The sequence below is a fragment of the Lissotriton helveticus genome, chromosome 8, assembly GCF_964261635.1.
Source record: "Lissotriton helveticus chromosome 8, aLisHel1.1, whole genome shotgun sequence".
Lineage (NCBI taxonomy): Eukaryota > Metazoa > Chordata > Amphibia > Caudata > Salamandridae > Lissotriton > Lissotriton helveticus.
The window spans coordinates 168482681-168497278 of NC_136069.1; the positions used below are offsets into that span (position 1 = coordinate 168482681).

The 14598-nt window shown below is 48.3% G+C and overlaps 1 protein-coding gene across 8 annotated transcripts in view; it reads left to right on the plus strand.

Moving 5' to 3' along the window:
• The window catches only part of LCA5L (lebercilin LCA5 like), a 976100-nt gene that overhangs the window by 580498 nt on the left and 381004 nt on the right, over positions 1 to 14598 (plus strand). The gene's annotated exons all lie outside the window — the stretch shown is intronic.

Consider the following 14598-nt stretch of genomic DNA (forward strand, 5'->3'; position numbering starts at 1 on the left):
ACATCACAATTAAAACGAGCAAAGGTGCACCACAAGACAAGAAAAAGTATTCAATCTGTGTCCAAAGTATATTCTCCAAAATGTCTTCTTTTATTTAATCAAGGTTAAAACAATGGTCTTGATGAGTTTGAACCGTCGTTACATTCGCAGGACCCTTCAGCTTGTGAGGATATATAGGACTTGTAGGTTCACCAAGAACCCGAGGAACCCAGAGCCAATAAATGAGCTGCATCTTGCAATGGTTTTTCATTGTGTACCTGGTATATCGCAGTTCATTTGGTAAAATATAAAGAGTGAAGTATAGGTACCAAGGAAACCAAATATATTCCTGAAATGGGAACAAAATATAGCGTTTAGAAGCAGTGATTTTTTGCACATCTCCAAAATTGTGGGTATCCATACAAGGATGTGAACTGGAAGTCATTTTTCAAAATTAAATCTTTTTAAAACATTTTCTTACATTTGGAGGGCAGAAATGCAAAGAAGTCGACTGGTAATAACACTTGTTCTACTATTCTGTGTTCCCCAAAGTCTCCCAATAAAAATGGTATCCCACTTGTGTGCGTAGGCGTAGTGCCCGCAGCAGGAAACGGGCCAAAACGCAATGTGGACACACCACATCTTAACAGTGAAAACTGACCCTTTTTTTGCAAAGTGCCTAGCTGTGGATTTTGAACCCGAGCTCTGACCGCACCTAGGTAAACCTAACAAACCTATACATTTTTTGCAACTAGACACCCAGGGGAATCCAGGATGGAGTGACTTGTGTGGCTCTTACTAGGTTCTGTTACCCAGAATCCCTTGCAAATCTCAAACTTTGTCAAAAAAACTAATTCTCTCATTTCTTTGATGGAAGTTCTGGAATCTGCGTGGATCCACAAACTTCCACCCACCCTGCATTATTCAATGTCTCCAGATAAACATTTTACCTCACTCGTGTGTGTGGGCCAAGTACCCGCGACAGGCAAAGGCCAAAACGTATTGAAAAGACATCAAAATTACCTAGCACAAAACTACCTGGTTTTGCAAGGGGGGTCACCTGGGTTTTTGGCCCCTGGCTCGGCGTGTGAGTGGCCCAAGTACCCGCGCCAGGCAAGGGCTCAAAACGTATTGAGGAGACATTAAAATTACCTATCACAAAACTACCTGGTTTTGCAAGGGGGTCACCTGAGTTTTTGGCCCCAGGCTCGACGGCCATCTAGGGAATCCGGCCAAACCCACACATTTCTGAAAACTAGCCACCCGGAGGAGTCCAGGGAGGTATGGCTTGCATGGACCCCCCACTGTTTTCCTTCCCAGAATCTCAGGCAAACCTCAAATTTAGCTGAACAATATCCCACTAAAAAGAAAAAGAAAATTACACATAGACAATGCAAAACACATCGCAAAGAATTTCATGCTCAAAACACAAATTTAATTGGATGGGGTTATGACACCACTTGCAAAAAATTCCTTCATGCAAACACAATAAAAAAAATTCTTACCAAATAAATCCAACTACGCAAAACTGCAGATCAACCACTGCCGAAACCGCAAACAAGAATCAAAAGCTTTGCACTAGAATAAAAAGGAGAAATAAAACATTACAACCACATAAGAAAATAATGTACTAGTCCACACACAATCCACCAGCCAAGCTGGGGGAGAGATTGGCCTGAAAAATATGGTGATCAGCCCCATAGGGGGCAGAAACGGCCACAATAATCACCCCATAAAGGGGAGTGACCCTTGCCCAAGGAGCCGCTCCCCAACAACACAAAAATAATCCCTGGTGTTTAATGGGTTCTGCCCCCTTGGGGGCAGATGGGCCTAAAATCACGACAGACGGGAAGGGTTAATAAAGAAAAAGACTGGAAAATTGAGGCAGATAATGGATCTCGGGTCATCGAACAAGTTCATCAAATCTCAACCCTTCAGAATGTTGTCGCTCCAGGAAATTCTGCCTCTGTAGCAGGGGATCTCTGTGTATAGTCATAATCTAGTGAATAGTCCCGCCCATGTGCATGGACCCCGGAGCAATCAAAAATAATCTCTTAAGCGGTCTTCATTGCAGTCCTGCATAGACACTTAAGAGAAAATTAAAGACAATAATGCAGCCTGTACCTACAAGGCTACACTGTCCAGTACTTCAACTAGAAATGCCAAGGATATAACACCAATAACGCATTTAACACAATCTGTAAAGTTTCACCCATAGAGAAACTTTCCTCCCCTCACCAAATCCTTGGAATGATAGAGAGGAAGGTAAGGACAGACAAGCCTCCATAGGCTGCCATTATGTGTCTGGAAAAGGGATACCGTGCCTTTAAGGAACTCTCTGGAGACCCTCGGAATCCCAACATGCACAGCCCTTTCCTTTTACTTTCAGTTCTTTTTTCCGGCTCCTGCTAGCAGGACCCTGGAGCATTGAGCTCACCCTTTTTGGGTGTTTTGTTAACTTTTTGGTACTTTTAAAGGGTCACTCGACGTATTTTTGCTTCTTCATTTTTCTGGTGATTTTGGCCACTCTTTTATCAAATATGCCTGCCTTATTTGAGAAATGTCCAGAGTTTGCCAGGAAGAAGGCAAGATCTGATCCACACAGAGTGTGTATCCTGTGTCTCCCTTCTTCTCATGTTCCTGAGACTTGTGAAATCTGCCTGCAGTTTTCCAGTAGGACCCTGAAGGACAGAGAGAATATCAGGCTCCAAGGACTGGAGCAAAGAAGACAGCAAGGTCAAGTGGGGTCTGGGTAGGAAGGGGCTTCTTCCTCTGCCCGTGCTGAGGCCTCTGGGGGGCTCCCCAGTAAGAAGAAGGCCAGAAAACGCCACCGGTCTCCGTCGACGTCAATAGCCTCGACGTCGGCGTCGAGAGGAATGACCACGGTCTGCTCCCCATCTCCCCAGGGCTCTAGGTCAAAGCGATGTCGACGTTCGACGTCTAGGGGTTTGACGTCGAGACCTCAGACGAGGTCGACGTTGAGGACTGCTTCGTCGTCGAGTCATCATCGACGTCGAGAGGGTTCAAGAAGGCATCGAGACGGCAGTCATCGACGGCGAAAAGGCGCTCAGTGTCGAGGAGGAGAGCATCGTCCTCCAGGAGGCGTTCCAAAGCCAGGACTGTGTCCTCGGTCACCACAAGTCCACGGTCGCGGCGGCGCCGTCGCTCGGCTGCCAGGGGTACGGCCTCTAGGTCCCCCCCTTCAGGCCAGGTGAAGAAAAGAAAGAGAGGGGAAGAGGCTCCGGGCTCGGAGCACTCACAAGTCTACTCACCCTCCAAGCCGAGGTCACCTACACCTCCTCCGTTACCCAAGGACCCTCCTCCACGTAACCCGACGCCTCCTCCACCACTTGTTCCTCCTCATCGTCCTCCGCCTCCTACGCCATCACCTCCGCCGAGGTCTGCCTTGTTACCACATCTCCCGACGCCGCCTACGGGGCCATCGCAACCTAGGCTCCCGTTTAGGCCTCCACAGCGCCCTCCGCTGCGGCCCGTGGACCGTCCGAGACCACGGAGGTCGAGATCTCGCTCCAGACGGAGGGATAGATCCAGGAGTCGCTGTCGCTCTTCTACAAGATCCAGACGGCGCCACAGGAGGGACCGGTCGAGGTCCGCTACACAGATTCCTCCAGTGCCAGGGACTATTCACCTACCCTGACGGACTCCCCTCGGACAAGGGTGTCTCCAGTAGACGACATAGTGTCCTTTCAGGACGTGTTGCTGCGAGGGGCGACTAAGCTGGGCATCACGCTCACTGTGCCCGCACCATTGACTTCCGTCATCTTCGAAACTCTGCACAAGAAGCAGTTGTCTCACCCTTTGCTGCCCTTGGTGCCTGGGCTGGTAGAACCGGCCATGGAGCTGTTCCTCACTCCTGCGGCTACAAGGTCGGCACCTTCAAGGCTGCAGAAGAAATATAAGGCTCCTGACTCGGACCCAGCATTTCTTTGGGTGGATCCCACGCCTGACTCGGTGATTGTGACGGCAGCAAGAAAACAGCACGCCACCACCCCATCATCAACAGTGCCTCCTGACAAGGACAGCCGCTGGATGGATTCGGCAGGCAGGAAGGTTTACGGGACGGCCTCCACATCAGTGAAGGCCGCGAGTGCCTCAGCCCTGTTGGGACGTTACGATCGGGCTCTGTGGGAGTCCTCCAACAGTTTTCGGAACACCTTCCCTGGGAAAAAAGGGAAGATATCCAAGAGATCCTCGCTGAAGGTCTGCTGGTTTCCAACCAGGTGATAAGTTCGGCTGTGGATTCTTCCCTTTTGGCAGCCCAAGGGTACTGCCATGGGGTCAACCTGAGGCGCCACGCCTGGCTGCGTCTTACATCCTTGAAGCCCGAAGCGTAGCAGAGAGTTGCTAACCTACCCTTTTCGGGCGAGACCTTCTCCGGGAAACATGCGGACGACGAGATGGCCCGCATGAAGGCGGAGGCGGAAACCCTGACTGCTGTCGGGTTGGAAAAGCCTAAGGAACAGAAAAAGACCTTCCGCCCTTTCCAGAGGCGGTACGGGGCGCAAGGCAGAGGGCAAGGTCGGCAGGCTGGACAGCAACAACAACAGCAGCAGTTCCAGCGAAAACCGTTCCAAAAGCGCCAGAGGGGCCGAGGTGGTCAACAGTCTTCCTCCGCGACTAAAGGCCTGGCTGGGTCTAGGCCCTGAGGTGCTCCTTCCCTCTCATCCGTTACCCGCTCCGGTGGGGGGAAGCATTCAACATTACCTGGCAGAGTGGAGAAACATTACTCAGGACAAGCGGGCGCTGAATATTGTTTACAATGGATACAATCTTCGTTTCACCAGCCCGCCTCCAGCAATTCCACCGGTCAGCTCGCAATTCCAACAGTCAGCTCGCAATTCCAACTACGCGAGCTCCAGGCAGAGGCCGATACCCTGTTAAGAAAAAGGGCGATAGAAGACGTCCCTCTGTCTCAAAGGGGAAAGGGTCTTTACTCACACTTCTTCCTAGTACAGAAGAAGGACAAGAACAAGTTCAGACCCATTCTGGATTTGCGACAAGCAAACAAGTGGATTCGCAGGGAAAAGTTTCCCATGCTGTCTTTGCACCAGATTTATCCTCAGCTGCAGAGAGGAGACTGGCTGTGGGCGATAGATCTACAAGATGCATACTTCCATATGCCCATTGCACGGAAACATCGGAAGTTCCTGCGCTTCCTTGTCGGCACCAATCACTATCAGTACACCGTACTACCGTTTGGACTGAAGTCTGCACCCAGGACTTTTTCGAAATGCATGGCTTTGGTAGCTACGCACCTGAGAAAGAACAAGGTGTTTGTCTACTCGTACCTGGACGATTGGTTAATCCTTCGGAGGAGAGACGCTTATCCATCCTTCGGAAGGCTCAGGCTCTCATAGCTGCTCCATCTACAACAGTGAGGACGGTGCCTTCTCTACTGGCATCGATGGCCTCTTGTATCTTCCTCACTCCGCACGCGCGCCTACACATGAGGCCGCTGCAGGAATGTTTGGAGGACCAGTGGGACCAGAGGAAAGGGTGTTGGGACGACTGGATTCAGTTGTCTCTTTACGCCCAACAGTCCCTGAGATGGTGGTGCTCAGCAGAGAATCTCCTCAGAGGGGTTCCTTTCCACAAGGACATCCCGACTCAGACTATCGTTACGGATGCGTCTCTCCTGGGCTGGGGAGCGCATTCAGACCATCTACAGATCCAGGGAACGTGGTCTCCGTCAGAGTCCACGTATCACATCAACTTCCTGGAACTCAGAGCTGTTCACTTGGCACTAAAGGCCTTTCATCCGTCCTTCCAGACCAACTCCTTGCTTGTGCAGACGGACAATACGACCACTGTGTATTATCTCAACAAGCAGGGGGGCTCGAGGTCGCGCACACTGTCACAGGAAGCGCAGGCGATCTGGCACTGGCTGTTAGCCAGAGGACTGACGATAACGGCAGCTCATCTGCCAGATGTGCAGAATGTTCAGGCGGACGCCCTCAGCAGGTTGCTTCACGAAAACCATGAGTGGGTCATAAACAACGAGGTGCTCGACAACATCTTCGCCATGTGGGCCACTCCAGAAGTGGATCTATTCGCCACCGCAGAAAACAGCAAATGCCGCGACTTTTTCTCGAGGTATTAGCAGCCGGGGACTCCTGGGAACGCGTTATGGATCAGCTGGTCGAACAGCTTTCTGTACGCTTTTCCACCCATTCCCCTAATTCCAGCGGTGCTCATCAAGCTGACCAGATCCCGGGCGCGGATGATCCTCATTGCGCCGGAATGGCCCAGACAGTGGTGGATCACGGACCTGCTTCACCTGTCGATCATACCTCATCAGCGGCTGCCGTGTTGGCCGGACCTTCTCACGAAGTTCGGGGGGCAGATGGTGCACCCCAACCTCTCATCGTTGAGTTTGGCGGCATGGCTCCTGAGATAGTGCAATATGGCCACTTGAATCTTCCTGAGGATTGCATGGACATATTGAAGGAGGCTAAGAGGCCATCTACTAGGACCTCTTATGCTTACAAATGGAAGAGATTCTGGATCTGGTGCATGTCAAAGAACTATGATCGGATGACCTGCAAGGAGGATGTTATCCTTCCATACCTTCTGCATCTAGCCCAGTCTGGCCTTAATTTCCATTCCATTAAGGTTCATCTGGCTACATTGACTGATTACAGAAAATGTCCTTCACAGACATCCTTCTTTCAGATCCCTGTGATTAAGGATTTTTTGGAAGGGTTGAAGAAGGTGTTCCCTCCTGTTCGGCTTCCTTCGTCTTCATGGCAATTGAATGTGGTGCTGTCCAGGCTGATGAAGGAACCTTTCAAGCCTATTCATAAGGCTTCCTTGCAGCACCTGTCTTGGAAGGCGGCATTCCTTGTGGCCATTACATCGGCCCGCAGGGTGAGTGAAATTCAGGCATTGTGTTTCCAGGAACCTTATACTGTATTTCATGCTGCTAAGGTTGTTATGCGTACTCACCCTAAGTTCCTTCCCAAGGTGATTTCTGATTTTCATGTTAATCAGACTATAACTTTACCAACATTTTTCCAGAATCCTTCCACTCCAGCGGAACGGTCTCTACATTCCCTGGATGTCAGAATGGTGTTGAAATTCTATCTGGATAAGACCAAGGGTATTCGTAGATCGGACCAATTGTTTGTCAACTATGGGTCGATTAGGACTGGTCTGGCTACTTCGAAACAGTCCATCTCTAGGTGGATTGGGTCATGTATCCAGCTCTGTTATCAGAAAGCGAATAAGACCTTAGGGGGCAAGCCCAAGGCTCATTCTACCAGGGGCAAAGCAGCTACAACAGCTTTGCTTCGAAATGTTCCTATTGCAGAGATCTGCAGGGCGGCCACTTGGAAGTCGGTCCACACCTTTGCTAAGCACTACTGTCTGGACTCGGATGCCAGAGCAGATGCTCAGGTTGGGCAGGCTTCACTGCGGAATCTGTTCGCACAATAGTGGTGTTGTCTATATTTCTCCACCGCCGGATTGTTTTTGGATGGGCTTGCCATTCTATTCACTAGATTATGACTATACACAGATATCCCCTACTACAGAAGGAGTAGTAGAATTTTTATTGTATAGTTAATAAAAACCATTACAAAATTAAAATACATTAAGTTAAAATTGGTCAGTATACATGCCTGTTTAAAAAACATTAATAACTGTTTATATTCGTAGAATATCAGGTGTAAAAATATTACTGAACTACATAATACAATTTCGTATTCGTTCTATACAAAAATAGCTCTTATTTCAGAAGCTCAATGTCAAATTACATCGATCCATTTGCTGGTATTAAACGGATCGCACAGAAGGAGTAGTTTCTTACCTGTAACTCCAGTTCTGTAGTAGGGGTACCTCTGTTAGAGTCATAAGCGCCCGCCCTCCTCCCCGGTGGAGAAAATGGTACTGTGATGTATGCTACAGGCCTTGCTTTATGCACCTTCAAAAAGAACTGAAAGTAAAAGGAAGGGGCTGTGCATGCTGGGATACCGAGGGTCTCCAGAGAGTTCCTTAAAGGCACAGTATCCCTTTTCCAGACACATAATGGCAGCCTATGGAGGCTTGTCTGTCCTTACCTTCCTCTCTATCATTCCAAGGATTTGGTGAGGGGAGGAAAGTTTCTCTATGGGTGAAACTTTACAGATTGTGTTAAATGTGTTATTGCTGTTATATCCTTGGCATTTCTAGTTGAAGTACTGGACAGTGTAGCCTTGTAGGTACAGACTGCATTATTGTCTTTAAGTTTCTCTTAAGTGTCTATGCAGGACTGCAATGAAGACAGCTTAACAGATTATTTTTGATTGCTCCGGGGTCCACGCATATGGGCGGGACTATTTACTAGATGATGACTATAACAGAGATACCCCTACTACAGAACTGGAGTTACAGGTAAGAAACTAGTCCTTCTCATAGATGCAGGGGACTATATGTCCTCTCTGTATCTTCTGGATGTGTATTTTTATGTTCCCATTAATCTAAAACATCGCTGTTTTCTCAGGTTTGAGGTGTTAGGGTGCCATTATCAATTCGGAGTACTAGCCTTTGGGTTGAAGTTGGCTCCCAGAGTCTTCACAAAGTGCTTGGCTCCAGTGCTGGCCTTTCTATGGCCAGCCGGTCACCAGGTATTTCCTTATCTGGACAACTGGTTAGTCAAGGCCCCATCGCTCCAGACTTCAAGAAGATCGACAGACACCTATGTTCGTCTCTTTTGCTCCCTGGGGCTCAGAATCAACCCGGAAAAGTACTCTCTGGCTCCTTCCAGGTCAGTAGTATTTCTAGCTGCAACTCTGGACACCACGCTTTTGAAAGCTTTCTCCACCAAAAAAAGGATCTTACGGCTTCAGAAGACAGTGCAGGGTCTGTCCACAAAAAGTGCTTTTCAGTAAGGACTTACAAGTTAATGCTAGGGTTGATGTCATTGTGTATCCTGCTGATTCCGCACTGTCGCCTAAGGATGAGACATTTTCGGGAGCAGCTCGGTGCTCAATGGATTCAGTCTCGAGGCTCATTCGAGGAGATCTTCCAATCACATCGGTAATGATTTCAGCAATGTCTTGGTTGATAGTAAGAGACACGGTCTTTCTTTCCTCACAACAAAACCAAAGTTGGTAATGACGTTGGACGCTTCCATGGGCGGGAAGGGGTGCTAACCTGCAAGAATTGCAGATCCACGGAAGATGGTCTACTCAGGAAGCACAGTATCACATAAACCTCTTGAAACTGAACGCAGTTTTGCTGGGCCTACAAGCATTCCAGCCAAGAATCAGGAGGTCATTGATCCTGATTTGCACGGACAACACCACCACCATGTTCGGTCCACTGAAGCAAGGTGGGACAAGATCTCAGGCCCTTTCAATCATGGCTCAGCAGATCTGGGAATGGCTGATAGTCCATGGAATATCAATACAGGTTCCGCATGTGCCAGGAGTCCAAAATGATTGAGCTGATTCCCTCAGCAGGGACACCAAGCAGTGTGGAATGAGGAAGTTACAAAGGTTTTTTTTGCTGCTGGGGGTTTCCAATCCTAGATCTGTTCGCTATGTTGCTCAACAAAAAATGCAGATTCCACGCAAGCAGATTCCCTCAGCCAGCGTCTCTAGAAAACGCCTTTCACTTCTCTTGGGAGGAAACGTTTGCTTATGCATCCCCTCCATGTCCTCTCATTCCTAACGTTCTGCAGTAGGTCAAAAAAGAGCCTTGCTGTGTCATCCTAATCACCACGGCGTGGCATTACTGGTTCACAGTGCTGTATGGTCTATCAAGGTCTTCTCCAATCCTGTTCCAGCCAAAAGAAAACCTTCTCTCCATGTACCAGGGCCAATGGGTTCATCCTCAAATCTGCACACTACACTTGTCAGCTTGGCTCCTCATCACACAGAATTCGGGCAACTAGCGATTTCTGAGGAATGTCAGGCTATACTACTTGAAGCCCAAGCTCCTTCTATGATAAAATGCTACTCCACCAAGTGGAAAAGATTTTGTATATGGTGTGCCGCGCACTCATCTTCGCCTGAGGACATTTTGCCCTTTCTGTTTTCTCTCGCCAAAGCTGGTCTGATGCATGCTTCCATCATGGTGCACTTAGCTGCAATCTCCAGATACAGATGGTGTTCTGGTTGCTTGTCTTTGTGGTCTAACAGATTGATAAAAGAGTTCATGAAAGGTCTTTTCAGGGCCTACCCTCCAGTAAGACCTCCTCCTGTGCTATGGCAATTAAATATTGTCCTGTCGCAGCTTATGAAGTCACCCTGTCAACCAATTCAGAAGTGCTTCTTGAAATACCTCTCGCAGAAAGAGGCCTTCCTGTTGGCGATTGTAAGAGAGTGGGGTCTGCAATCCCATGGCCACCCCAGATTTTTGCTTTTTGCTTCACTGATTTACGACTTTCCCTGGCTGTGGGCCTGCTAATCAGACCCACGGCCTAGCTGTTCTCTCTCTAAATTACAACCATGTACCTTAGGTGCATTTTACCAATTGGTACTGGGCCACCTTATCAGTCCCTGTACAGCATACCTTAGGTATCCAGGGCATAGGTGTACCCAGGGCCTACCAGGGGCTGAAGCATGTATTATGCCACCCCTGGCTGGCCACCCAAACAGACACAACTGGCTGCACGACAGCTGGGGCAAGGTGGTGTAAACACCCTTTGCTTTAGATATAGTATTCCTATATCTAACCCTAAAATGGACACATATATTCCTATCAGTCACTCCTATGGCAGGCCTTATCAATCCTGAAGGCAGAGTGCTTGGAATTATGTGAGATGGTGCTCTGGCATGAGTTGAGCCCGTTTGCAGCTTGCGGAACCAAGTCCAAATAGCTGTTCCATGATAACGCTATACCATATACTCTTAAGTGCATTATAATCCTCGCGGTTAAATGCTAACTTTGGTATAGCTTTATCAAAACATGTCGAGTAAGGTGTCATACGAATTGGAATACTAACCCCTCGCCAATTCTGGCAACGGGGTTAGCATTCCACCCTTCTAGAGGGACACGAAATGTATGTAACTGTGAACCCCGGTTAAAGTCAGACATAGCCTCAGCTCCACAAAATGGATGCTGCCACCGAGACACAAGTCTGCCCTCCTGCTGCTGGGAGTCCTTCCAGCAACGCAGGCCTGGACAAAGGGTTTCCTGTCCGGGGCGGTGCTAGCACCATCCCAGACAGGATTTTGTGTATCCCAGGTAGGCAGGGCTGAAAGGAAGGTGACTGCAAGTGGCACCCCGGTGCTCACTGTGCATATGCCGGCTCAAACCAGTTCCTGGGGCACACCAGCCCCGGAGAGACCGGACAAAGGAGAGGGGTGTAACCACCCCCCTCCTAGTCCCACCTATAGGGCAGGACTTAGTCGCGTGCCAGCCCCTTTTCTTAGTATAAAGGTAGGAGCAGGCCCCCTTCCCAAATTAGATAATCTTGAAACTACTTGCCACGAAAGGAACTCTTGCCTCTTCTGAACAGCAGGCACCATCGAAGCTCTTGCGGTTTGCTGAAGTCCATCCTCCGGATCAAGACTGCCCAGCTCGACGAGACCCGGTTTTCCCTCCATCTCTGACCTCTACCTACATCATCCAGCCCAGCTGAGATTCGTGGGTGCGACGAGACACCGTGGGACCGGCCATCTTCAAGACCTGCACGACGCTTCACCAGCACGACCCCCGAGAGACCCTCGAGTAAGTGCATTGGGGTTTGAGAAGCCCTAACCCTGAGCAGCTCCAGCACCGAAGTCCAGCCCCCCAGCATCCACGAGATCTGCGTGCGGCCCTTCTGCTCTTTACTGCTCACTGCGTTGTCCGGCCACTTGCCTGCTGGCTTGTAGCCCTCCTGACGACGAACCACGACACTTCCATCGCTCGTCTGGTTGCTCCAGACTGGCCCTTGCTCCCCTCCAACAGAGGAGCACCCCGGACCCTCCTGGTCCACTCCAGACACCATCTTGAGTCCACCGCGTGGGCTTGCCTTTGCCAAGGCTTGTTGCTCCAATCCTGGTTTCAGCAGCGCCGACAGCAGACACCTTTGTGGGACAGCTGGCCCCTCCAACCTGGTCGCCGACAACGCCTCCTGGTCCGAGAGACTGCAGAGCCAAGCGTCGCCCACTCACCTGGTCGAGGTGACTTCATCCGGTGCCATCCTGGTGCCCATCTGATCACTGGCTAGTGATTAAGAACTGAGTCCCCTCTGCTTTCAGGTCATCTTCAACTCCGATCCAGGCTTGGATCCCATCGAACTTCATCACTGGTCGCCTGCCAGCAACTTCTTCTTTCAGGCTCCATAGACTGTAACGAGGATTCCCGACGTCTTTTGAACCCTATGCAGCCGCAGCCCCTGGGCTAGGTAACTCGAGCATTTCGGTGCTCCAACGTAGGTTCACTATCTAAGTGTCCAGATCCTTTTTCGTTTTCAGCCTAACTAGTCGGATTCGTCCGATACCACTAACTTTACGAAATCCAGCATCCATAGACTTCTTCCCGCATCCCGCGTGAGAGTGCACACTCTGCACACGATCTCCCTAGGCCTCCTGCTCCTAACCTTAGGGTTCAGTAGTGTAGTCCTAACAATCCTGAAGCCTCTGGATCTGGTTACTTTCCTGTTAGCATTTCGCATTCCACTTTTTGTGTATATGGTTTTTCGTGCCCCTCGGGCATTTGTGTAAATTATGCAACTTATAGTATTTTCTTAAGAGTTTTGTATTGTGCTTAGCTCCCTGACTCATAAAGAGTTCAGGGTAGACTTGTTATAAATAAATATCCTTTATTTTCATAACAACTTGTGTGGTGTCCTTTCACTTGGTGTTCAAGGGGTATATGTGATGGTAAAACAGCTGGCTTAACACACCCTCTAGAGTTTAGCCTGAAGACTGCTCGTGTCCATGCTACTAGGATAGCTGGTCTGAAAGGTTGACTTACAACCAATCATCAATAAGGGTTGTTTGGTATGATACACAGTGATCACTAGAATAGTGAGCACTATATATCAGGCCAACTTCTCACAGCGATCATTTCAGCTAGACACATTAGTGAAACTCAGGCCTTCACAACGAGCAAACCTTACCTGCAGTTCTTTCAAGATAAAGTAATTATTTGTACCAATCCATCTTTTATTCCCAAAGTACTTTCCTCACTTCATCTAAACGAACCAGTGGATTTTCCCTCCTGCTTTTTAGATCCATCTTCACCAGCTGAGAGAGCACTCCATACTCTGGACATTAAACGATGTTTAAAGTTCTACTTGCAACGGATTCAGCTTTTCCGAAAATCCACTCTGTTACTTATTGCCTTCTCTACCCCTAGGAAGGGTAAGGCTTTGACGCAGGCTTCTATCGCTCGCTGGGTCTCATCGGCTATTCTGTTCTGTCATGAGAGGGCTGGCCACCCTCTGGTTTCCATGGTCACAACACACTCAACACACAAGGTGGCAGAATCCTCTGCCCTATTCGCCGGAGTGTCCTTGCCTGACATCTGCAGGGCAGCGACATGGACGAGCATTCATACCTTTACAAAGCATTACTGCCTGGATGCCTGGCTGAAGGCGGATGTGGCAGTCGGTAAAGCTGCTCTGCGACATCTATTCGCATAAGGTATGATCTTCTTTGTGTCTTTTTCTTCTAAATAGGCTACTGTTGTTATAATAAGTCATCAATATGTTTCAAATGTTTTAAAATGTAGGTATATTTATGTAAATATGTATACATTCTTATGAGCTCATGTTATATGCTCTTTATGATTATTATTCGTATTATGCTTTCTGGGTTGCATGGTGGGATGGCTCACCTTACCCGCCGCCTCTGACCCTTTGGTGTACTGCTTGCTATTCTGATTCGAGCATGTGAATCTATAAAAGATACAACACTGGAGAATTAACAAGTTACTTCCCTGTACACTGTAGTTCTCCAGTATTAATATCTTTTAAAGATGCACATGCGACCCTCCGTCCTCCCCTTTCAGGTTCACCTTCCATACCTCTCTTATTACCTTGAGGTACTCGTAATCTGAGGTATGGTGCCCCTGCAGGAGAAGGAGACTCTATGGTCTACGCTCTGATTGGCTGGAGTTTGGATGTTTTGTAAAAATGGAGGTAGGTTGCTAAAAAGCTAGTCAATTCTATGGGCATTTCAATGTTGAAGTTTTAATACTGCTATTTTACTGTTACTGTGTGACTCCCACCATGACGACGGGGAAGATTCAAGCATGTGAATCTATAAAAGAAATCAATACTGGAGAACCACAGTGTACAGGTAAGTAACTTGTTTCTTACTTCCGCTTTAGCACCGCCATTTAAATGAGAACCTGCGTAATTTGAAGCGAACCGATTGTTTGTTTATTCATACGTCAAATGTAGACCAATGACGTCAACTATTTCGTAGCAAAAATAGAATGTCACTATTTTAGTGGCTACGTGTTTATCTTCTCTTTTATGTATAGAAAGATCACAATAGTATCCATTGCTGTGTTGACATTTTAAAACAATGATGTCAGGCATTTACTGTTGATTTGTACGCAGTGTTGATTGACTCAAACATGCAATGAAGCATGTGTTTTAGTATTCTCTTATTCTTGCAGTAGCCGCAGGTAATGGTCGATAAATATGTTGTTAATGAATTGCTAGTTTCTAAAACC